Source organism: Zophobas morio, unplaced genomic scaffold (assembly GCF_036711695.1).
Source record: "Zophobas morio isolate AGI-343-1 ecotype UQ-CSIRO unplaced genomic scaffold, CSIRO_AGI_Zmor_V1 ptg000014l, whole genome shotgun sequence".
Lineage (NCBI taxonomy): Eukaryota > Metazoa > Arthropoda > Insecta > Coleoptera > Tenebrionidae > Zophobas > Zophobas morio.
Window position 1 is genome coordinate 21,528,424 of NW_026972119.1, and position 7,913 is coordinate 21,536,336.

At 32.3% G+C, this 7,913-nt stretch overlaps 1 long non-coding RNA gene across 1 annotated transcript; it reads right to left on the reverse strand.

The window, feature by feature from the left end:
• Positions 1 to 885: 885 nt before the first annotated feature.
• On the reverse strand, positions 886 to 1,894 carry LOC135129027 (uncharacterized). Its single transcript, XR_010280495.1, has 2 exons — positions 1,250 to 1,894; positions 886 to 1,193 (listed from the first exon to the last, which is right to left on the reverse strand). It is a non-coding gene; the product is annotated as an uncharacterized LOC135129027 (long non-coding RNA).
• Positions 1,895 to 7,913: the final 6,019 nt, after the last annotated feature.

Genomic DNA, 7,913 nt, shown 5'->3' on the forward strand with positions numbered 1-7,913 from the left:
AATACTTACAGACTTAAACATTACAGCTAACAGACCAGACATCATACTTATCAAAAAACACACGAAGGAAGCCATTCTTATTGACATTGCTATTCCTAACACAAAAAACATTATTCAAACATACGACACCAAGATTTCAAAATATCTACAATTATCGATAGAAATGAAATCCATGTTGAATCTTAAAAAAATTTCAATTCTACCCCTAGTTATCTCTAATGTAGGTGTAGTTCCAAATAGCTTAGTTGAGAATTTAAAGTCTTTGCATTTGAATGATTCAATAATTGTCAAAATTCAAAAAGCTGTTTTGTTAGGAACATGTCATATTGTTCGTAAGTTTCTTGAACAGTCTGATCATGTCAGTCAGATTAGATTAGCACCAGTAGGTCAGAGTAGTGTAGGTCACTTTTCATGTGATGCGCGGATAAATGGTCGGTAGTTACGCTGGACTTTTGGGGATGGGGTGAGATTAGAGAATAATAGCAGACTAATTTGTATGCTGTAATTCTAGAATCTCGAAAGTTGTTCTGTTAATCTAATCAATGCATATCATTACTTGGTCTTAGTACCCGTAATGATAGAAGTCTTGCCTGAATGCCGGTCATTTCCGGGTCAGTGGTGGGTCTTAATAATAACTCAATTATCCGGTGAACTACCAAGTTCACAAGATGTAACAACATTTTGGTCAAAACTTTGGTCTCAAGAATTTGAATTTAACCAATCTGCCAAATGGATTCCTCATATACATAATAAACTATCCACAATTACACCAATGAATGATCATCAGATAACACTTGCCGAATTAATAAATACCATCAATAAGACACACAACTGGAAATCACCAGGACCAGACAAAATCCATAATTTTTGGATAAAAAAATTAAATTGTGTACATATTCATTTACTACATCACTTAAATAATTTCCTTCTTGACCCATCCTCCTTTCCAACATTCTTATGTCATGGTGTAACATACTTAAAACCTAAAGATAACGACACAAAAAATCCATCAAAATACAGACCTATCACATGTTTACCGACAATCTATAAAATATTAACCTCATGCATTACACAAAAAATCTATCAACACTGTTTTAACTCTAACATCATTAATGAAGAACAGAAAGGATGTATTAAAGGATCCTTTGGTTGCAAAGAGCAATTAATCATAGATTCCATCATCTGTGAACAAGCTAGAAAAGAAAACCGAAACATATATACTGCTTTTATTGATTATAAGAAAGCTTACGATTCTGTCCCTCATTCCTGGCTATGCAAAATTCTGGAATTATACAAAATTGATACTAAAATCTGCACTTTTCTCAAATGTTCCATGGAATTTTGGAAGACCACCCTCCAAATAACCTTAAATGAACAAACAATTCAGTCAGATCCAATAATGATCCGAAGAGGAATTTTTCAAGGCGATTCTCTTAGTCCGTTGTGGTTCTGCTTAGCAATAAATCCCCTCTCCGATATCCTGAACAGCTGCAATTATGGGTTCAATATAAGAATTAACAAACAAAGAGAAAACAGAATAAGTCACTTGCTGTATATGGATGACATAAAAATATATGCAAGTACACAAAATCAGTTAACAAACCTATTAAATCTGACTGAACAATTTTCCGGTGACATTGGTATGTCTTTTGGTATTGAAAAATGTAAGACCCAAGCAATCAAAAAAGGCGTCCAACACCAAGTACCACATATAACCCAGAATAACGAAATAATCGAAGCACAAGAACGAAACGATACATACAAATATCTGGGTTTCTGTCAATCATCACACATCAATCATACCAAAACGAAAACACAGTTGAAAGATCAATACCTAGCGAGATTGAAATTAATATTGAAGACACAGTTAAATGGAAAAAATTTAATGAAAGCAGTAAATACATTCTGCGTTCCACTGCTAACATATTCTTTTGGAGTCATTAAATGGTCCAAAACTAATCTTGAAAATTTAAACATCGCAACAAGGAAAATCTTCACACAGTATAGAAGGCATCATCCAAAATCGTCGATTGAAAGATTCTCATTACCAAGACAGAATGGAGGAAGGGGTTTCCAGAACCTAGAAAACTTATGTCAGAGACAAATCTCAGATTTGAAGAAGTATTTCTTGAAACGAACGGAAAGAAATGAAATGTTTCGCACCATCACAAGAGCAGATTTGAACCACACACCCTTAAATCTGTCGAACACCGAAGAAATCCACACCCCCCACACAATAGATAAAATAATAAGTGGGCTAAAACAAAAACAACTACATGGAAAATTCTACAAAGACTTAGAAGAAACTCATGTCAATAAGAAGATGTCATTGATTTGGTTAAAAAAATCAGGTTTGTATGCCGAAACAGAAGGATTTGTGTTTGCTATTCAAGACCAAGTAATCAATACCAAGAATTACAAAAAATACATCATCAAAGATCCGAACATAAAAAACGACTGCTGTCGCCTCTGCAAAGCAAAACCTGAAACGATCCAGCACATAATCTCTTCTTGCAGCATCCTAGCACAAACTGACTACAAAGCTAGACACGACAACGTCGCCAAAATCATCCACAAAGAATTAGCAACACTTATGAACTTAATCGAAGATACGACACCGTATTACACTTACATTCCATCTCCGTTCCTTGAAAATAACAAATACAAATTATACTGGGATCGCACAATACTTACAGACTTAAACATTACAGCTAACAGACCAGACATCATACTTATCAAGAAACACACGAACGAAGCCATTCTCATTGACATTGCTGTTCCCAACACAAACAACATTATTCAAACATACCACACCAAGATTTCAAAATATCTACAGTTATCGATAGAAATGAAATCCATGTTGAATCTTAAAAAAATTTCAATTGTACCTCTAGTTATCTCTAATGTAGGTGTAGTTCCAAATAGCTTAGTTGAGAATTTAAAGTCTTTGCATTTGAATGATTCAATAATTATCAAAATTCAAAAAGCTGTTTTGTTAGGAACATGTCATATTGTTCGTAAGTTTCTTGAACAGTCTGATCATGTTAGTCAGATTAGGTTAGCACCAGTAGGTCAGAGTAGTGTAGGTCAATTTTCAAGTGATGCGCGGATAAATGGTCGGTAGTTACGCTAGACTTTTGGGGATGGGGTGAGATTAGAGAATAATAGCAGACTAATTTGTATGCTGTAATTCTAGAATCTCGAAAATTGTTCTGTTAATCTAATCAATGCATATCATTACTTGGTCTTAGTACCCGTAATGATAGAAGTCTTGCCTGAATGCCGGTCATTTCCGGGTCAGTGGTGGGTCTTAATAGAACAAATATCGAGACCGAGATTTCAGATTCGTAACTAGCGGAATATTATCTACAATTTGACGCCAACTTTTGGGAGATTGAACCAATTTTAACCACTTTTTTGGAAAATTTTTGAAAACTTTGGATTAATTTTTCGTGTTTATTAGAACAGATATTGAGACGGCTATTTCAGATTTGTCACTAGCGCCAAATTGTCTACAATTTGACACCAATGTTTGGAAGATTGAACCAATTTTAAACCCTTTTTTGGAAAATTTTTGGACATTTTGAATTAAATTTTCGTGTTTATTGGAACAGATATTGTGACGCAGATTTCATATTCGTCAGTAGCACGAAATTGTCTACAATTTGTCACCAATTCTCGGTTGATTGAACCAATTTTAACCAGTTTTTTTGGAAAATTTTTTGAAATTTTGGATTTACTTTTCATGTTAATTGGAACAGTTAATGTGACGGCGATTTCAGATTCGTAACTAGTGGAAGATTTTCTAGAATTTCACACCAATTTTCGGTCGATTGAACCAATTTTAACCACTTTTTTGGAAAATTTTTGAAAACTTTGGATTAATTTTTCGTGTTTATTAGAACAGATATTGAGACGGCTATTTCAGATTTGTCACTAGCGCCAAATTGTCTACAATTTGACACCAATGTTTGGAAGATTGAACCAATTTTAAACCCTTTTTTGGAAAATTTTTGGACATTTTGAATTAAATTTTCGTGTTTATTGGAACAGATATTGTGACGCAGATTTCATATTCGTCAGTAGCGCGAAATTGTCTACAATTTGTCACCAATTCTCGGTTGATTGAACCAATTTTAACCAGTTTTTTTGGAAAATTTTTTGAAATTTTGGATTTACTTTTCATGTTAATTGGAACAGTTAATGTGACGGCGATTTCAGATTCGTAACTAGTGGAAGATTTTCTAGAATTTCACACCAATTTTCGGTCGATTGAACCAATTTTAACCACTTTTTTGGAAAATTTTTGAAAATTTTGAATTAATTTTGCGTGTTTATTAGAACAGATATCGACACCGAGATTTCAGATTCGTAACTTGCGGAAGATTATATACAATTTGACGCCAACTTTTGGGAGATTGAACCAATTTTAACCACTTTTTGGAAAATTTTTGAAAGCTTTGGATTAATTTTTCGTGTTTATTAGAAAAGATATCGAGACAGCGATTTCAGATTCGTCACTAGCGCGAAATTGTATACAATTTCACACAAATTTTCGGTCAATTGAACCAATTTTAACCAATTTTTTGGAAACTTTTTGGAAATTTTGAATTAACTTTTCGTGGTTACTGGAACAGATATCGTGACGACGATTTCAGATTAGTAACTAGCGCGAAATTGTCTACGATTTGACACCTATTTTCGGTCGATTGAACCAATTTTAACCAATTTTTTGGAATTTTTTTTGAAATTTTGGATTCACTTTTCGTGTTTACTGGAAGAGATATCGAGACGGTGATTTCCGATTCGTAACTAGCAGAAGGTTATCTACAATTTGACACCAATTTTCGACCGATTGAACCAGTTTTGACTAATTTTTTGGAAAATTTTTGGAAATTTTGGATTCACTTTTCGTGTTTATTGGATCATATATCGTGAAGGCGATTTCAGATTCGCAACTAGCGGGAAATTGTCTATAATTTGACACCAATTTTCGACCGATTGAACCAATTTTAACCATTTTTTTGGAAAATTTTTGAAAATTTTGGATTCATTTTTTGTGTTTATTAGAACAGATATCGTGACGGCGATTTCAGATTCGTAACTAGCAGAACATTATTCACAATTCGACACCAACTTTTGGGAGATTGAACCAATTTTAACCACTTTTTTGGAAATTTTTGAAAATTTTGAATCAACTTTTCGTGTTTATTGGAACAGATATCGTGACGGCGATCTGAGATTCGTAATAGCGGAAGATTATCCACAATTTTTCACCAACTTTTGGGAGATTGAACCAATTTTAACCACTTTTTTGGAAAATTTTTTGAAATTTTGGATTTACTTTTCATGTTAATTGGAACAGTTAATGTGACGGCGATTTCAGATTCGTAACTAGTGGAAGATTTTCTAGAATTTCACACCAATTTTCGGTCGATTGAACCAATTTTAACCACTTTTTTGGAAAATTTTTGAAAATTTTGAATTAATTTTGCGTGTTTATTAGAACAGATATCGAGACCGAGATTTCAGATTCGTAACTAGCGGAAGATTATCTACAATTTGACGCCAACTTTTGGGAGATTGAACCAATTTTAACCACTTTTTTGGAAAATTTTTGAAAACTTTGGATTAATTTTTCGTGTTTATTAGAACAGATATCGAGACAGCGATTTCAGATTCGTCACTAGCGCGAAATTGTCTACAATTTCACACAAATTTTCGGTCAATTGAACCAATTTTAACCAATTTTTTGGAAAATTTTTGGAAATTTTGAATTAACTTTTCGTGGTTACTGGAACAGATATCGTGACGGCGATTTCAGATTAGTAACTAGCGCGAAATTGTCTACGATTTGACACCTATTTTCGGTCGATTGAACCAATTTTAACCAATTTTTTTGAATTTTTTTTGAAATTTTGGATTCACTTTTCGTGTTTACTGGAAGAGATATCGAGACGGTGATTTCCGATTCGTAACTAGCAGAAGATTATCTACAATTTGACACCAATTTTCGACCGATTGAACCAGTTTTGACTAATTTTTTGGAAAATTTTTGGAAATTTTGGATTCACTTTTCGTGTTTATTGGATCATATATCGTGAAGGTGATTTCAGATTCGCAACTAGCGGGAAATTGTCTATAATTTGACACCAATTTTCGACCGATTGAACCAATTTTAACCATTTTTTTGGAAAATTTTTGAAAATTTTGGATTCATTTTTTGTGTTTATTAGAACAGATATCGTGACGGCGATTTCAGATTCGTAACTAGCGGAAAATTATTCACAATTCGACACCAACTTTTGGGAGATTGAACCAATTTTAACCACTTTTTTGGAAATTTTTGAAAATTTTGAATCAACTTTTCGTGTTTATTGGAACAGATATCGTGACGGCGATCTGAGATGCGTAATAGCGGAAGATTATCCACAATTTTTCACCAACTTTTGGGAGATTGAACCAATTTTAACTACTTTTTTGGAAAATTTTTTGAAATTTTGATTTTACTTTTCGTGTTTATTGGAACAGATATCGCGACGGTGATTTCAGATTTGCAACTAGCGGGAAATTATCTATAATTTGGCACTAACTTTTTGGAGATTGAACCTCGAGATTCCAAAAAATTGAAAAATCAAAAAATTAAAAAAAATTGGAAAATCGAAAATTTCAAAATTCGAAAAATCAAATGAAGAACTGAAAACTCGAAAATTCGTTAAACTTGCAATGTTAATTGAAAAATTGGGAAACCGAAGCATAAACCAGCCGAAAAATTGAAAATCCAAAAAGTAAAAAATCGAGAAATTAAAAAATCCAGGAGTCCAAAAGTAGAAAAATCGAGATATTTCAAAATCGTAAAATTGAAGAGGACAAAAATTGAGGAAAATATTGAAACATCAGAAAATTGAGAAACCGAAAAATTAAAAAAATAGAGAAATCGAAAATTTGAAGAATGATAAATTTTTCAATTTCCGAATTTTTGGACTTTTTCAGTTTTTCGATTCTTCTATTTTTCAATCTTTCGATACTTTGGTTTTGGGATTTTTTTTAATATTTCGACTTCTGAATTTTTCGATTTCTAGACTTTTTACTCTTTTCTCAATTTTTCGTTTTTAAAACTTTATTTTTCGACTATTTTATATTTCGATTTCTCAATTTTTCAACTTTTCGATATTTTAAGTTTTCTTGAGTTCTTCTATATTTCAATTTTTCAATTTTCGAAATTTTTAAATTCTAGACTTTCCAATTTATTGTTCAATTTTTTGATTTTCCAGATTTTCATGTTTCGAAATATACATAGGCCAAAATCGAAAAGTCGAAAAGTTAAAAATGGAAAAATTGATAAATCGAGAGATTGAACAATCAAAACATCGAAACATCCGAATCTCGATTAATCCAGATCTCAAAAAATTGAAAATTCAAAAATTTTAAAATTGGGAAATAGAAATATAAAACAGTTGAAAAATTGAAAAATCTATAGTTTAAAAAACGAAAAACTGAAAATCCAAAAAATAAAAAATCGAAAAATCCAAAATTGAAAAATCAAAAACCTGTAAAATCGAAAAATTGAAGCATGGAAAAAAATCGAAACTGGGAAGTCGGAAACTGGGAAAATAGAATGGAAAAAAGATTACTTCAGAAATCGGAAAACTGAAAATTTAGAAACGTCAAAATTCGTAAAATCGAGGACCAAAATTTAGAAATCGTATCGCTGAAAATTCGGAAAATTGAGAAATCGAAAATTTGAAGAATGAAAAGACTGAAAACGAACTTTGTTCACTTATTCGTTGTAAAGTCCGACCAGATGGTCGAATCGGGTTAGTTCGTAGTGGATGTGATCAGATCAGCTCTAACGAAAGTCGGCTTATAGATAAATCGCTTAGAGACGATATTGGCTTGAGTGCACTCTGGTC